Below are 18,106 nucleotides of genomic sequence, written 5' to 3' on the forward strand. Positions count from 1 at the left end.
ATCGATACTTTTGGATGCGTTAAAAAGAGATAACAACAGTAACCTTAAAAGATCTAAGTCCTCCACTAGCACCAACCGGATCTGCTCGGAAAATATTGGATACTTCTAGGTATGTGAGATCAAAAAACGACTGCAACTCTAATTCATTTACGTTTTCGTTTTAAGTGAACACAAGGTATGCCCTGAAACTAAAGAAACTTCGATTTCACCCGAGTTAATTCGCAGACATAATGGTAAAGCGAAGGTTTGTTTATTCAACGAATGCAATTTTATCAGCGTATAGTGCATTTGTAGACATAAAAACAAAATTAAAGCCTCCAGGGAGGTCTTGAAATGAAACGAAAATGTAAATTTGCAAAAAGAAAATGCCCGTCATAAGAGAGAAAATTATGATACGAATTAATATTATCAAAATCAATCCACAATCAACGATCGTCAGTGCGAGTTGGATCAACAAATGCAATTCGGACTATATTATCGTGAAATATCCTGCTGTATCTAACCTGAGCTAATTTGCACGGCTGTTGTGTCCTAACTTGAACTAACCTGAAGCGACTCTAATAAACAAAACATTAAAAAAAAGAAAGAGATATTGGATTTTAGTGTGTCGTTTTACTTCCACTAGATGATGAATTATCTAGGTGTTCTCTTGAACCCCAAACCGTTCTGGTGTGGATGCATCTGGAAGAAAATCAGAAAGGCCACGTTCATAGTGAGCATGTGCAAAAGGATGTAACTGGAATCTGCGCCTGGGAGCCCCATCTTACTATCAGGTACCATCGTCTGGTGACTTTTTGCAGAAAGAGGCCACATACGGGTGCAGCTTGACAAAGTTCAGAGGTTTATGTTTTTCACAATAACCGGGACGGTAACGACGGGTCCACCGAGAGCACTGAAGGTGCCGCTCAATCTCACGCCCTTGGACTTGGAACGGTGAAATTCTGTTGATGAAAAGTGATTTTCGCCGATCACACTCAAATTCCAAACTTTCTGAAAGTGATAATATGCTTACGAGAAGAATAAATTGCAAATGTCTTCCCAGACATAGTCGTTCACGAAATTAGCCGGTGCACAGACGGATCCAGACCGGATAGGTTAGCTGGTGTCGGTATTTAGGAAGGCATTGGGAAAATAACAAATTTGATGACGATGAGACGTCTAAATACGTGCTGACGAAAGTTTCAACTGCCGTGGTCGCCCCGACGCAGGGTTTGGGACAATCAATCTCATTATGTAATGAAATCGAGGGGTTACACCCCAATAAAGTCGTTGACTGCATCAAATTCACGGGAGCTCTGCCATTCTATTTGGGTGAGAGGTGACAATAAGATGTGTACCTCCAATTTCGTCAAATTTCCATTATTCACTATCAATCAACATCTCTGCCTAATGTTTCTAAGACGACTACCATGAAAGCTAATTAAAAAGAACACAAGCTAAAGTAATTTGTACATGTTGCAGCTACAGTAAACAAGCTCCGGAGATAATTAAGCTAATTAAATAATTACCGTTAAAATATCTCTTCAGAATTTAAAATGTGGTTGACACAAAATTAACCTTTTCGGCTTGATTTCTCTCCCTTGTTCTCGTGAAAATATTTTTTTCTTTCCTTTTGTGCAAATTCGCTCATTATATTACGAAAACAGTTCAGTTTAAAGGAAAGAAAGAGAAGTGTCGATGTCCATTTAAATTGCTGACAATTTTCCTGTAAATATCTGGAGATGCAAAGTGGAATTTATAGTAAAAATTTCTAAATTGAAATTTGTGACATGTCGGATGCTCCATAAACGACTTTTCATAACTTCGAGGTACACTTTATAATGTTAAGTCATCTGCACATATTCTAAAGAATAGCAGGAAAATGTTGTACCTCCCGCGGATTATGGAAGCATTGAATTAAGTAAAAACCGTTGTTGTAAGAGGTTGTGGAGAAATAATTGTGCTGTACGAGACAGAAATGTGTTTGCATAGAGCCGCAAAAATATTATACAAAGCTATGCGGGATTGAGTAGGAACGGAGCAACATGTGTGGAATTTTGAGCCTAATTAGGTAGTAATTCCTGCAAAGAGCTCCCCTGCGGGCATAAACAATTCAACTATGCCCTATGCACGTTTTAACTGCCGGGGTCTAATGCCTTTAATTGCTTTTGCCTCTTAAACATCTTACGTAAAACGTGATAGAATAAAGGGCACCTGTTTTATCTACGGCCAAGTATTTAATTAGACATTTGGCATTCCGAACGATTCAATTAATCCCTACATGGTCCTGCATCAGAAGCGAATATCGATTTAGCTATTAGTCGCGTTGAATTTGCAATTCTAGTGTAGTATTGCTCTCGAGATTTTAATTGTGCCTCCATTCAAAGTGAAACTTTTTAGGAGAAATCATTTTCTGTGGGAAACTACAAGCTCTCAAAAAATCCCAATTTAAAAGAAAAACTGCGAGTTAATAATCATGCGAGTTATGCAGAACCTTTTTAGTTACGTAAGATAACTTTCGCCGAGCAAAAGAGTTTCAGTTCTGCCCGTGCAAGCAAATCAGCTTTAAATAATTATATAGAGGTCCCCATTTTGGGGCGCAAATAATAATTCAAACTTCCAGTCATTCAGCTCAACTCGCCCATAAAAGTTTACGTAACTTTATCGGCTTTAGTGTTTTTAGTAAGTTGCCAAAGTGGAACAAAGTTGGAATTATGAGTACTTGACAGTTAGTCCATGCAACTGGCAACACCTGTGGCTAATGCTGCCACGTCTTGACCCTTCGAAATTTGAATATTACTTCTCAAGCCGATATTGAGATTTCCTGGGAATTGAGCAATGTTTCTATCGAGTTAGGAGAGCTTTGTGCTTAATGGTATATTTAAATACGAAGCCGTTTGCTAAGTAATATAGGGGCATCGAGGCCCGAAGACGTCTTTTAACTCGAGGCTTGTTTGGTAATTAATATTAATAAAAACAATTAATATTCTTTGAGAAATCGTGAACAGTGAATTTAATTCTGTTAAAAGATCTAATTCGACACGAGTTTGAAAATTACTGGTGGATTTCAAAATTTGACCATCTGAACATTCGGACGTCCTCCGCGCTTTTTAAACGATTGTGCTTGCTCGTCCCAGTGATAAAGGACCAATATTTGAAGCCTTATAGACCTTAGAGATTGAGTCGCTTTAAGCGACACTACCCTTTTATTTATGTTACCCTTGCACGACACTGATATACGACACTATATTTATTTAAACACCCCATTATTTTGTTTTTCCCTTATTTCTTATTTTGCCTTCGGAACTGTAATTCAATTTTAAATAGATTTTCTGCCATGACTCGGCAATAGAAAGACGGAAAATATCGGAATATCGATTCGACATTTAAACCCCCACTTGTGTTCGATATATGCGGCTAATTAATATTTTAAAAATGCATCAGTAAGAGAATCACATGAAATTACCATTCATACTTCCATGGAATATCAGACCGTCATTACCGTTGAATTTTTTACGAAATAAGCAAATTGCGGTCTTTTATATGCATCATAAAGAGGACATAAACGTAAGTTTTCAGATGCTTTTTTAACGTAAAACGTGGAACTACCATTAATAAAGAAATGCATCATACAAGTGACCAGAGGTGTTGAATAAAGTCCATTTTTAAAGTGAACTTGTTGGTGCAGTGGATTAAAAATGATAGTTTATATAGCCTCCCACTCGGGGTTTTATGAAAAGCCGTCAGCCACACCTTAAAAACAGAAATACGTAGTCGAATCTATCGAATATTTATTTAATTTAAAGAATTAAAGTGATAAAAGTTGGGAATTTTTAAATAATAATAATTAATACACTTTTTTTCAATCTGACCTTTGTTAAAATAATGTGCGTCTTTACTTTCGAATCTAAGAAATGTAACCGTCCATCTTCATGTATTCCTATTGTTCATAATTTGTTTCATTCAATTCGTTCGATTCAATTCAATTCAACTGAAATTCCGTCCGAGCCGTTAAAGTTGGGCACACCATGCAGCATCGGTCATGCCATTCTTCCTAAAGATATTAATTTTAATAGTTATGTCTTGTAGGAATCCATTTGAACGTGACACGATCTAACTTTATAAAATAATTTAACAAATACAACATTGCGATTTCTACGAATTCAGAAATTTGCCACACTATTCGGTTATTTATTACTTATTCTGAAATTAGCTGACTTTTAAAGAATATATTTTTAATGTAATTTTGACACTTTTGAACACTTATTGAAATTCAAAAGTGTCAAAATTACATTAAAAACACATAATTTCAAAGCTCAAATATGGGCCAGCACGCTCCTGATAATAGCCACAGAATTAAACGAAATGATGTTTGCATTGTTATCAAGGAACCATTACCAGAGAAGCGTAACATCAACGAAAGCGGACATATTCTACTTAATAAAAACCATTATGTGGCTTCTTGTTGAGTAAGCATGAATAATGTTTGGTTAGTTCTGCTTGAACAAGAGACCAGCTTCGCGCGAACAACAAGACGAATTTTCAAAGTGTTTCACAGACTTTAACCCCCCCCCCCCCATTATTTTTCGTTTCTCTAAAAAAAAATTCCCTAGGTTCTGAAGAAAGTGACCGATTCGTTAACGAGAACTTAACAAAGGTTTAGTTTCGAGCCCTTAGTAAAAGCTCAAAGTTACCTTTAGATATTTTTAACTATAAAAAATATGCAATACCACCTATCCAAAAACTCCTACTTATGAGTAAAGCGGTATCCTCAAAGGAGGTAATAATCAAAATAATTTCGTTTAATCAAACGTACTGATAGTTAGATCCAAAATTTTAATTAATCCAAAAATTTGGGACATTTCTCCCGAAATTATTGATTTCTACGTATTTTCTGTCGAAACGTTACAGTGCGAAGGTCATTTGAGTACGTAAATAGAAATAATTACAACAATGGTTGCTGTAGTTCTACCGATACAGAATGTAGTTTGCATCATGTATCAGTTCGCGTTCCTCATTCAGCCAGTTACTACTCATTACTAACTGATTAAACAAAAAGTTACTTTGTCATTCAGTGGAATATTGGACCTTCTGGTTATTTCCGAGAGGTCGGAAAATCTTCTGTTTCTTTTCCTCACTTTCCTTGGCCTCTTGTCTCCTCGAAAGGATGTTACTGCCTCCGATATCCTCAACAAAACTGAACGATAGTTCCTTTAATCTTCGCTTCCAACACTTTTTCGGTTTTTAGTTACTTTTTACGGGCGACTGCGCTGGGAGGGAGAGTTTAGCCATAGGGATGTTATTGATGTTAATACCCCAAGCATGCCTGCAAAGAAACATGCTAAACGTCTTATACCCTTGATGCTTTTACTAGATTTCAGAAATTCAGAATGCGTGTACACATTTTCCTCCCACTCTTGACAGCCTCTTTCTAAAAGGGTAACTACAAAATATTCCTAAACCGATATAAAATTTCCCAAGGCTCTGTAATATTTAATTCATTTTTGTCATATTCGTTACGTCATTAAATTAACAACTGGCAAAAGGACTCAAATGTCGTTTTGCCAGTGAAAATAATAATAGTTGAAAGACTTACAAAAAACGACGGAACGTTCTGGGGGTAAAGTGTTCAACAAATATAAAATTTTACTAATGAATATCACTATGAACTGATTTAAATATTCATAAATATATACATTAAATTTTGAAGCGCAATATGGAGTTTTCTGCGATGTTCCGACATTTATGAATTATTAACTTTTGTGGAAATATTTATTTTTGTCGATTTAGAAATATTATTGATATTAATTTGAAAAAACAAAAAATTGTTTTTTTGTCGATATTTTCAGTAAAGTTTGAGTGTGCAGTGCCAGCGTAAATGTTGCGATTACCATTTACTTCCTGAACCATTATAATAAAATTTAGAATACTTAAATAAAAGCAATTCGATCGTATTTCGAAATAAAAACCACGATTTAAAATATCAAAGTGACAGTTATGAGCCATTTTAATTTATTTCTTTTTAATAGAAAAACGATAGAGTAGCATTATGTTTTAAAAATTTATTCATGCTCTATTTATTCTCCAATTTAGAGATTTGATTCCGTCGTTTTGGAATCACAAATAATTGTTAAATATCTGCCTTTATTTTCCTTCGTTTGAAGCCGTGAAAAATGTTTTTCTTAAGTCAGGCCCCACTCAAGTCTCTTTCATTCCAATTTATTACATGCGCCGTACGTCCACTCAAATTGTTTCTAAAATAAATTTCGCTCACCATTATTCAGTTATCGTCTCAGAAAAACAACTTCATTATTTTAAATATTATTACATTAACATATTAAATATTATTATAAGTCCAACGACGTAAAATCGAATGATGGAGCTGGCCATTCGACAACTACCCGCCTCCCAATCCAGCGTTTATCCATTCCCTAATAGCTCTTGAATAATGATGGGGTACACCGTCCTGTTGAAAAATTATATCCCTTTGAAATTCCCTCGAATTGTCCCTCACGACTTTTTAAATCTACAGATAAACCTGGTTTTGAAGCATATCAAGGTAAAATTGATCGGTAATATTCCGATCAATAAAATATTGGGCGACTGCTTAATTAACAAGTCAAAGAATTTTGATTAAATTTATATGTAATTTTCGTTATAGTGACTCGATCTAAACTGATTTTGTACCTGACGTTCGTCCTTTCAATAACACTTTGTGTGGTAGAAAGCCATCGCAAAATGGTTTTCCCTCTAATTTTAAAATGGTGTTAAGCGTTATTTGAATTTGAAAAAATATGAAAAATACAGGTAAGTTTTATGGCTAAAATATTGTTTGCTATTGAGTATTTTAGGCATAATAATTATTCGCGAAATCTAAATCTAAAGAGAAAGATATTAATTGGCGAACAACTGAAACAAATATTCTCCATATAGGAGGATGAATAACTCTTATTTACGATTAACACTTTTCGTTAATTTCAAAAAGGACCCTTTTTATTTTAACTCACTTTGTCATTTCAAACTATCATATTTATATCAAAACACGGACAACCTGATATTGTTTAAACATCCGGAATTTTGCGACAATACTTATTAGAGTTCAAAAAATAAAAGAGAGGTTTCATTATTTACCATGCACGTATATAGCTTTGAAGAGGCAGGTCCATTTGAAACGATTTTCCCCGAGCTTTCATCAGTTCAATGAAGTCAGGAACAATATAATATAATTTTATAGCAATTACCGCTTTTATATTCTAAAGTGCACTTTTCCATTGTAATTAAGCTTTAGAACTGCAAGCTTTTAATGCTAAAATATTTTGCATTGTTCGGAATTTAATAGTTCCTTTCCTAGTGGAGCAATGTACACACTACACTGTGTACACATGCATTCTGCGTTAACTCAAAAAATCTAGATTGAATGTCGCGCACTTCATATTAAAATTTATATTGAAGAAACAACAAAAGTGTTTTCAATAACGATTTTTAAGTCACACCCTATTCAGAAACACCCCGCAGTATATACCGAAAATAGGGAAAACGTGGAAGAAAGCTGCCACTCTCCACTTCAAAGCCATAAAGAACTTTTAAAATAATGACAAAAAACCAGGAGAATGTGCCATTATTTACAACAGTTAAAATCGAGCAATTACGTAACACTTTTAAAATCCAGAGAAATTAACTTCTCCGCAAAGCGTGTCAAGTTGTATCGTATTAATTCCTTTATCACGCGCTTGCCTCGCTTAAACACAAGCTAGAACTAAGCGTGGCAATTAAGTAAATTATTTAAAGAATTTTTGAAAAATTATTTGAGAATATTGAGACGAAACCTCGCCTCATTTCACGTGATACACACGTTAATTAAATCGTCATGGCATGTCTAAAGCATTCGAATTAAGCAAATTTGTAGTATTGGACAAACAAGATTCCAAGGGTCAGTAATAACGCATTCGAAAGCAAAATTAATCTCAATCTAAATATAGCTATATTAGAGCTTATATAAAGTCTTATGTGAGCCGAAGCCTTTAATCTTTTAATTAAAATAGATATATGACCATTTTATATCTTGCTCTTTTACGCTAAGCCCTAATTGTTTTTGGATTATGGTCCATTGTTTCTGACCCACAGTCCAATTACATTTTATGTGTGGGAATCTCCCTCGTATTTGACAAGATTTATTATTTTGCATAGCAATTGTAAAATTTTAGTGCTCGGGCCCATTAAGTTCGAATTCGCTCTGCTTTTACAAGTGGAGCATTAAAATCGCAAATTTAAATAAATGCTATTGCAACATTTTCTTGCAATATTCTTATTAAAGCTGTTCATCCCAGAACACATGAAATATTACCCATAAGAAGGGTATGTTTCTCTTATACTCGAGTTCCCCATCTTATTTATTACAGCTTCTTATGGAAATATAACAGCGAGGAGATCCATAAGCATGCATAAGTCAAGAGCTGGTTAAAATAATGTAGCTGGGAAATTTAAGCTCGATATATACACTTCAACCAGGCAACGGCAGTATTGGAAGGACTTGAGATTAGACGTGGCACCAGAATTTCGATTTGAAGGATCTAGATTTTAAATCAGCGGCGCTGAATGCAAATATTGAATCCATCAAACCTCAGCAGAAAGATGTTTTAAATCCTGATTGAACATAGATTCCAGCCCTCCCAAATTTACTCTATCAGAATCTATATTGTCGAACCCCTACTATTGACGCTAAAAGCTTCAGTCACGCACAATATTAAATTTTTTCATAAAGGAGATTTATTATTTGATATAGGATCCTACACACGGGGCAATAAATGAAAAATATTTCTTCTCGGGTAAAGATAAATGACGACTTGTGTAGTAGTCTATTGAAAAAAAAGGGATATCAATAAATCTGAAGGTCGATAATTGGAAACTATCGAGCTTCTGATAAGGGCACAAAGGCTTCGACCTACGTGGCCACTTTTCTCGCATCGCTAATAATTTCCGAAAGTACCCGTCAAGCTCAATATCATCTTAAATAAATAAATTATTACCCTTCCTTGGCAGTGGAGAGGTAATTATATTACCATTAATTAAATTTCTAGTTTAAAAGCTAACAGCGGGCAAGATTCCCATTAATGGCCTTAGCGTTGTTAATTTGATAGCCAATCGTGTCCTTTCCGAAGCGGAAATCTTTATTCCTGTGCAGATTTCACAATGCGTTACTTAACATGATATCCTTTGGAATAATCGCTATTTGACTATCGCAGTTCATCGATTAATATGTAAAGAAAAGTCTTTAAATTTGCATAGTCGATATATCAAAAACGCTTTGAGGAAATGTTCTAAAACAGTCAGGTTAAATTAATCGTCTCGAAAGCAGCTTTATAGGTCGGCACATAAAGAATTTTAAGGATGGTAGATAGTAGTTTTCAAGATATGGACTAACATAATATAGTGTCCCAGGAAAAAGCGTCCACCGTGAACGTCTTTTCTGCTCTTCGTTAAAAAAAAGAACACTCGAACACTTCAACTCTGATCGACAGGATGATATCGTTTGGTGAAAAAGTTGTTCTCGAAATATCATCCCCTTACCCTTGAAAAACACCCCTTTGAAATTTTCAAATTGGAAGAGGGGTTGTGCTCTACCCCGTTTGAAGGGTATTTTTATTTCCTACATGGCCAAACTTTTACTTTTCGTTTTTGTACGTTATTCTCGTAGAAATTAAGCCAAAGCTAAATAACTTGCTTTTAACCATTTTCGCCGATAGTTTATGTATTTTATCGCAAGAAATGTTGAAAATTACCTTCATTGACGGTTATGCACATATACGGCAGGTCCTGAAAATGTCCTAGATTATCTAACATTTCGGGTGTCATTGACCTGCACTCTTCGACGATTTGAGAACATAACTCCTCGAGAGAATCAGCTTGTGTGTCATTGATTTTGGTCTCCAAATGTCTCTCCAACTCTCCCTCTCCTTCTGTAGGAACAAAATCATCAGACTAAGATCGGGGGTTTTCGTGGGTCGCTTCACTGAACCTCCTCTGCCTTCACTCAGAAACTATCAGACAACAGCAGTGCAGTACGGAAGCACTCCATCCTGCTGCAAAACTAATTCTTAAAAGAATAAAAACTTGAACGTGTCGAGAATAAAATTACCTTTCCCACCAGGCACAACACAATCCTTCCAAATATTCGTCAAATTAGGAGTGAGCGTTAAATCGGTAAAGTATAGAGCGCAGTACGGAGTTATTAAAAAGGCGCGAAAAAGTGGTCAATTCTCGGCGAATTACAGCACAAGTGGCTTTAGAGGGTCTCGCCAGATAGGCCAAACCAATTATGTAACAGTTAAAAACATTGCGAATTAAAATTTGATTTTCTGGACTTCAACCCTGCTTGGTTGAAAACTGATTTTGGCCTTATTTGAGCTTTCAAAAATAAAGTGTTTGTCAGAAATTGAAAAAAAAAAAAAAACTATTTCTCTGTAGAGTAACTTTTTTGTGGTGAGTCCGACAAAAAGTTATTAAGGAAATTTATTTAAGATCAACACTCAAACTTCGACACTTCAAAAATCCCCGACCGCTCTAATATGTCGCGGTTTCTTTTAATCTAACAAAAATATTTACAACAAAGTCCTTCAACGAACACAAAAGAATGTGGTGGTTGGGAATTTTAAAATTTAACCAATTAAACCTAACCTGAACTAACCTGAAATCGATAGCGTTCATTGAGAAATGCATTCGACGAGATCGCATGACTGCGTCTGTAGAGATCGAAAATGAAGGGCTGAACTGGCAAAATTTGTCTGACGCGTGAGCAAGTGACCTGAAAATGGAATTCTACACATCATCTCAGTTAGATTTCTAGGCGAGAATTGTTACTCTTCTTATCACCCATTTTTGTAGTAAAATAACACGCAGACATATCAAAGAAAAGAGGTATTAGGCAAATTAAATTTCCTCCACCAGCAGGATGGCAATTTTATCCGCATATAGAATCCCCTGTTTTCTTTCCCTTCAAGTGTGCGAATAGAATTTAAAGTTAAGTTAACCGTTTCCACGATATTGCCTCCTAAGGCAGACAAAGAAATTCTGATTAACTTTGAAATGCCATTACTATAGCAACTCGATTTTAGAAGCCTCAGTAGATTGACTTGTATTTTAGAGTCTACCGATAAAATGTTACAACTTATTTCCCTTAAGACTAACAAGGTGAAAACGATGTCCGTCACGTGCGGTTATGGCAATAAAACCAATCTCAGACTTGTTCTCTTTGGGCTCGTTTCCAAACACAAGGTTTGCAAACACATGGAGTAGACTTGAGGCTAGAGAGATTGGAGAATTGAAGATATGGAACTAAATGAATTTAACGTGTAAGTACTTTAGCTCATTTTCGCCTGTTTAAATATTGACATAACATTGTTGGATTTTCAGTGGTAATCTAACCCTTTTCAAATGCCATCAACCTCCATCTTTGCTTTGCTTCTAGTGCTCCGAGGCCTCAATTTGCAAATAAATCAATTTGCTTAATTCGTCAACACGTTTTGGGAATTGTTCCTCAGCGGATTTGGATACTCGCTCGATACCTTGTCACTGCATATTTAACAAATACAGGGTGACCATTTAACAGCCCCTCGGACCGTTAGGAGTTTATTTGTGATGTTATTTAAAAAAATCGATCAACGGAATTTACAGGAGGCCAGTGAAGGTGTATTCCAAAATTAGTGTGAACCCTATAGGGTGTCCCAAAAAGGCGAGGCGCCCTAAAGTGTAATTATCTTGAACGGGACCACCTGCATTTCTTTCACGCGATAGAACCCCTCGCTGAGTCTATGTTAGTTCCTGTAGTTTTTGCCCTGAGACGCAGCGACGCGCAGCCATGACGTTTTGAAGGAAATTTTAGGAATCTGCAATGCCTCATAAAAAATTATTATCGCATTTAGTTCAAATTGGATTTTGATCATTTTAAAATGTATTCTCATGTCAAATCTCCTTAGCGGACGCGAACGTTATTTATCCGAAAATGCATACAAAGTGTTCATTCTAATTTTTACCTTTTCTACCTCAGTGATCCTGATTTTTTCAAATAGGCTGTTAATTTTTGTTATAACGTGGAAGGAAAGAAAAGTCATTACCTAAAATATTAATGAAATTAGTAATTGTTCCAGAAAAACCTACATTTGTGGATAAGTGCTTTAGTGTTTAGCATGCGTTCAAAACACTCCTTCAGGCATTCTTTCTGCTCCTTACATCAGGATGTCCCCTATTAGGAGATCGTGCGTGAAACCCGAATGCTATTAAACAATTTCCATTACATAAAACAATTGCTTAAATAACACTAATTAGTTCTTGATGAGTTTACCTCGTTTCGATGATCAGTTTTAAAACAAAAAGATTTCTAAGGAACAGAAAACCGTAAATGCGTTAAGTCTTGTGTCCTATTAGCCGGCATATTAATTATTCGTCATTTAGTTCATAGGTATGATTCTAAACCCTATGCTACGCCCATGCATATCACTATCTGTTTAGTAATATTCCCGGCACGACCAAATTGCAGTACCATCATGCTCCGATAAAAGGGTTCTTGGGCACTGAAATTTCTGCTAATTTTTTTTGGCGGAACTGGCAACTTGGATGTTTCTTGCACTTGCAAGTTTCATCGGGTTGGTGTGACTGTGATAACCCGTCGAAGGGCGTTAGCTGTTGACCTCAATTTTAACATAAAAACATAGTGAAGCATCGCTCTTCGCCGGACACCTCGACGTCTATCCCACGAAAAATTGAACGTCGCCCTGATGAACATAGTGAAGAAATTCACATCGCCATCTATCGTAGTTTCTCGCAAACAAAGTAGAAAATAAGTTTTCTGATTCAGATGGCGCTAGTGACTCGCCAAATACCTTGGTGTGGTGGCCATTATTAATTGTATTTTGTTTAAGTTAAATCTGGTCCGGTCCCTGAAGCAGCACCAAATATTCCATTCCTGTATCCTCAATGTGTATTGAGTCTTTCCATCAATCCGAACATATGGGGTACTGCTGATTAAGCACAAAGTGCACTGTTGTCATTTGGTTGGAGCAGGAGGATTGAGTGAAATAATCACAAAACAAGTTTCGAGCATCACACCGCTAAAAAACAAAATATTTTTTCCTCATTTTACTGCGATATGCAATTCTCAGTAAACAATTTCAGTTTGTTTACACCCATATGACTATTACTTTGATTTACCATAGCCAAACAGCGAGGTGCCGGGCAAGGGGCGATGTTTCAATATGTTCCCACCCTTACGCTTTAAAGCGATAAGCAGCATATTGGCCGTCAATAGATTTTAAGTAGGAGTATTGGTTCACACTCAGTTATTGGTACTTAAGAACTGAGTGATGAGACCAGATGGTAGTTCCCCTTATTCGTGAATTGATGGTATTCTGGTTATTCGCATTTCCCGATATTGTCATTACGTTGAAATCGTTTTTTTCTCGTATCGATCGTCATAGGGACTTACTTGCGTCATTAGTATCGTGTAGTGGCTGGATTTCAACTTTGCCTTAATTGCACTCGTATACAGTCTGTCCCAAATAAGGATGAGGAGCATGGAGATCCCGGATAGGGTAATTGACACAAAATCGTTTAAATTAGGAAAAAGTCGGGCAGTTCAAAACAAGTGAATAATCTGTTATACCAGCGAAATTCTAAATGGTAACGAAAGTATCCAAAAAAACAAACTTAGCGATTTTGGATTTTTGCAAATAACTCTTATACGATCACAATTAAAGGAATGAAAGTTTTACATTACCAAAACACTTTTTTGAAAACTTCTTAGCAGTGTTGCCATTTTCCTTGTTAGGTTCTCGCTTTCAGATATAATTTATTAAATTTTTTTTATCTTCATAAAAGCGCAATATCGAATATTTATATTTTTAAAATCATCATAAAGTTTCCTTTTCAACCATGTATTACATTTGGTGTTCCTCTCAGAAACGCTCTGAGGTATAGCTATCGGAACATTTTGTATTAGTCGACCACGATTTTGACATAGCAATTGTACACAGTAAATAAATTGGTATTATGGAGATTATTGGGCTGTTTACAGGAAGATGTATTAGAACTCATAATGACATCTGGCCCGCGCGATCTCTGGGGATAAGTCTATTGGATTTTTTCCTCTGGAGTTACACAAAAACAAAGGGTACGTTCGGAGTTTTTAAAACCGAGAACGATTACAAATATGTGTAAGAGAAGCATTCAACACGATTACCCCAGAAATACAAAACAGAATTGCAGATTCGACGGTGAAAAGAACATATTTATGCATGAAAAATAATACTGATTTATTTGAACATTTTTTATAATTTAAAACTTCTATCCGAGCCAAATTCCGCGATTTCGCGAATATTTTTTAATATTAAAAACGTAATTTATTTAAATTTTTTTCCTTATTTTATGCTGATTTTAGGAATACACATAAATAAATTTAATTGTGCACGCTTCGAACAAATTTAAGGTTTTGCACCATTAGAATATTTTGACCTGTTCCATGGCATTTATTTATTCGTGTACCATTGCTGTAAGCTGAAATCATAGTCCACTTATTAAAAAATGTTTTAATGGCAATAACTCATAAAGTTTATGCGAAAAATAACAAATACGTGGTTGAAGCGGCAATTTTATGGCAATTTTAAAATTATAAATATTCGATATTGTGCCTGTATATGAAAATCGAGAGTTTATGAACTTATCTCCAAAAGTAAAGACTCAAGAAAAAAGCTGCTACGCTGCGCAACAAGAACTCTGCTAAAAAGTTCCTAAGAAAGAGTCTTGGTAATTTAATGCTTTCATTCTTCCAACCACAACCGTGTAAGAATTTATTGCAAAAATTTCGTTTTTCCGGATACTTTCTGTACCATTCGGCATTTCTTAGGTATAAAAACAGATTATTACTTTATTGAAAATGACGCAACTTTTTCCTAATTTAAGCGATTTCGCATCTATTACTCTTTCCGAGATCCCCATGCGTTTATCTTTATCTGAGATAGACTATATATCGATATTGTTTCAAGTAAGTTAGTGGTGTAACTAAAAATTCTTCATTATCGTTAAACGGTCAAAATCGTTTACTAATTTTGACCAGGAAACAGTGTCTCTGAGACTGCTACCTCGGGGTGGTCCACCCTGAACCACTCGGGCACTTAGCCTTGAAGGCAGGTTTGTCTGAATTAGTTAATAATCCCATTAACGTTTAAGACAAATATGATGTTATTTTATGCAAAATTGAAAAAAAAAGAATTTTATTTACTTCAACGTCATGAGGAACACAATAACGTGTTTGCAAAAATCAAGAACATTAAAGTCGACAAGCTGAAAATTAGAGTTGTTATTGTAAACACTTTGTATGCATTTTTGGCTAAATGAGAATTCATGCCTGCTAAGGTGATCTTACATGCGAATCCATTCTGAAATTGTTGAAATCTATATCAAGCTAACCGCAATATTATTTTTTATGGAGCACTGGAAGTGTCTAAAATTTCTTTTAAAACATCGTAGTTTCGTATCACTGCATCTCAGAATAAAACAATCTAAGAGCTAACACAGGCTCAAGGAGGGATTTTATCACGTGAAAGCAATACGGGTGGTCCGGTTAAAAAAAAATACACTTTGGGCCACCGCGTCTTACTGGGACGCCCTGTAGGGTTGGCGATAATTTTAAAACACACCTTCTCCAGCTTCATATAAATTCTTTAATTGATTTTTCATGAAATCGCAAATGGACTGGAGGGGCTGTTAAACGGACATCCTGTATTATGCGATTGTTAGAATTTAAACCCCAAGCCACGTGCCTTTTTAAATTTCTTTTCTTTCTCCAATCCACTCAAAAGATTAACGTTTATCTGGGTTTTGGGATTATTCTTCGAGAAAACAGACTCCAGGTAATTTTTTTAGTCAAAAGGTGTCGGCAAATTGTTAAGACGGTTTGTCCGCATTAAATGACACGTCCTCGTGACATGCAAGAAAAACAACGTCTCGAAACTCGACGAGCCTTTGAATATATTTTATTTAGTCTAAGGCCCTATTAACTCGCATCATGGATGTCAAAGAATTCAACGAAGGTTATCCAATTCCGTATTTCTTCCACAATAAAGACGCAATATAAACAAGAATATCCGTAAATTTCAGCTGAATATTATCTAGCGTTTGTTCTTCCGCTTCGGCTGGCAAAAGGACATCGCCTCGCCCTAAAATTTCTCTTAATACTCGTAAAAATATCGATTTTCTTGTCTATAGAATACTTCTCACTCCATTAGTCATCCCTATAGAAAGCCGATGCTTCGATATAAAATTCGAATTGTTTCTTCAAAATTCCAATTAATCATGAGGTCAAAGCGGAGAAATTTTTATATTTGCCCCAAAGAAGAAATCTCCGTGTTGATTTAAGAAAGTTCGTCATGGAGGCAATTACTTGATATAAATTGTGGCTTAGGAGCCCTCAAAACTGGTAACCTTAAAATTCTCAGCTCAACCGTTAAAATTTATCAGACACAAGATTTCGGTTGTAGCTATAACCGCTCTTGGGGTATCAGGACTTGTTTGTGCAACATTGCACTTGAGGAACTGTTATTGTTTGTAAGCAGTTCCATTCCAACTCCTCGATCTCTCATTAAAACTTGATTTGTAACTTGAAGAGGTAATAGTATTATTCGTTGGGTCGAAATCGTCAAACTGTATATAACTAATAATTCAAATTATACTGCTCCATTGGGAAGTTTAGATTACTTTAGGGGTTCTATAGGCCATAAACGTGGGGCTATTTAGGTCGAAAGGATTCGGGCGCCCCACACATATTCTGGTTGTTTATTAAACATTATAATTTTGTGACTCTACGTAAAAACACTGGACTTCTTAGCGAGGAGAAACAACACTTGAATTCGAATACAATAAAACCTGGAAAGTGTTTACTTGATGGAGCAAAGCTTCCAGAAAAACGAAGTGTGAGAATTATTTGTTCCGGGGTCTACATAGGTAAACTCGAGTAGTCCTTCCTTTGTTCCAGTTTTTAACATAAATATTTTCTTTAAATCCCCAAAAGTATTAAGGGAAGTTTAAAGTATCTCTGTAATGTGATGCTCATTTTAAGTATGCTTTCAGATGAATGAAATTAAGGTTTCCAAGAAATGAAAAACGACTGCCATTCCACAAAAACCAAGTTACTTATATCTCAAACTGTGATGTAATCCGGAGACCTTTCGAAAGTTTCCTTATTAAGAACAAGTTTTAAGCACACGAATTGAATTGCAACTGAAGCACACGTTTGTTTCGGAGTTTTTTTCGAAAGTCTAGAACTCAAAATTCAATTGTAAAGGAAAATAACAAAAAGATAAGGAACAGAGAAATCGATACGCTACACAAATAGGTTCCGCTCGGCATATCAAATACTGCAGACAGACTCATCATCACTCGATATCTGCTTTAGTTTTTTAGATGAAATGAGGTAGCTTTGGTTTTACAGATTTTCGGCGTTTTGAAAATCCTTCAAATCATGTTTTCAAATGCTCTTGTCCTTGCTCGGAATACACAGGATCGACAATCATAATCAGTGACGTTATGCGAAAAATAATAGTTCAAAAATGCTGAAATTTTCCTGAAATTTTCCAATAGAATGGGGGGACTACAAGTCTGCGCGATAGACATGTACATACCCCATATACAATACAAGACCTCTTTGATACCTATTTTCGCGACGTTGGAGGTGCCTCTAAGTAGCTGAAACAAAATAGTTTCCAAAACCTTTGCGCCGCTACTAATCTGGTATTGATATTGGACTGACCCAGCGTACGCCCCAGAAACTTTCGACTGATTGATTTGTCTTATTAACGAACAGTGCTTTAAAATCTCTATATTTTCCAAAGGGTGGAGGTAGGTATCTGCTTTTTACCAATTTTCAAATCTTGATCTTCGGCCTCTCTAGAATTTGAGGGTCGATTGGAGTTGAAAACGTATCAAGTTTCTTTATCGTTCACTGAACAGACTGTGAGAAAACACGTTACAATAACATATAAACAGAATCATTCATTTGAATGTCTTTTTGCAATGATCTTCGTTTTTTCAAAAATTTGAAACCCCAGACATAGTAATGCCTGGATATAGTGTGTCTATTTCA

The 18,106-nt window shown here is 35.7% G+C and overlaps 1 protein-coding gene across 7 annotated transcripts in view; it reads left to right on the forward strand.

The window, feature by feature from the left end:
- The window catches only part of mGluR (metabotropic Glutamate Receptor), a 105,260-nt gene that overhangs the window by 13,762 nt on the left and 73,392 nt on the right, over positions 1-18,106 (forward strand). Inside the window, exon 1 of one of the 7 annotated variants that reach the window (XM_066299355.1) lies at positions 11,304-11,327. The exons of the other annotated variants lie outside the window; for them this stretch is intronic. The gene's annotated coding sequence lies outside the window, so the exon portion shown is untranslated. Of the gene's footprint in view, positions 1-11,303; positions 11,328-18,106 lie in introns of those variants that run through there. 7 annotated transcript variants of the gene reach the window in all.

Source organism: Euwallacea fornicatus, chromosome 33, assembly GCF_040115645.1.
Source record: "Euwallacea fornicatus isolate EFF26 chromosome 33, ASM4011564v1, whole genome shotgun sequence".
Lineage (NCBI taxonomy): Eukaryota > Metazoa > Arthropoda > Insecta > Coleoptera > Curculionidae > Euwallacea > Euwallacea fornicatus.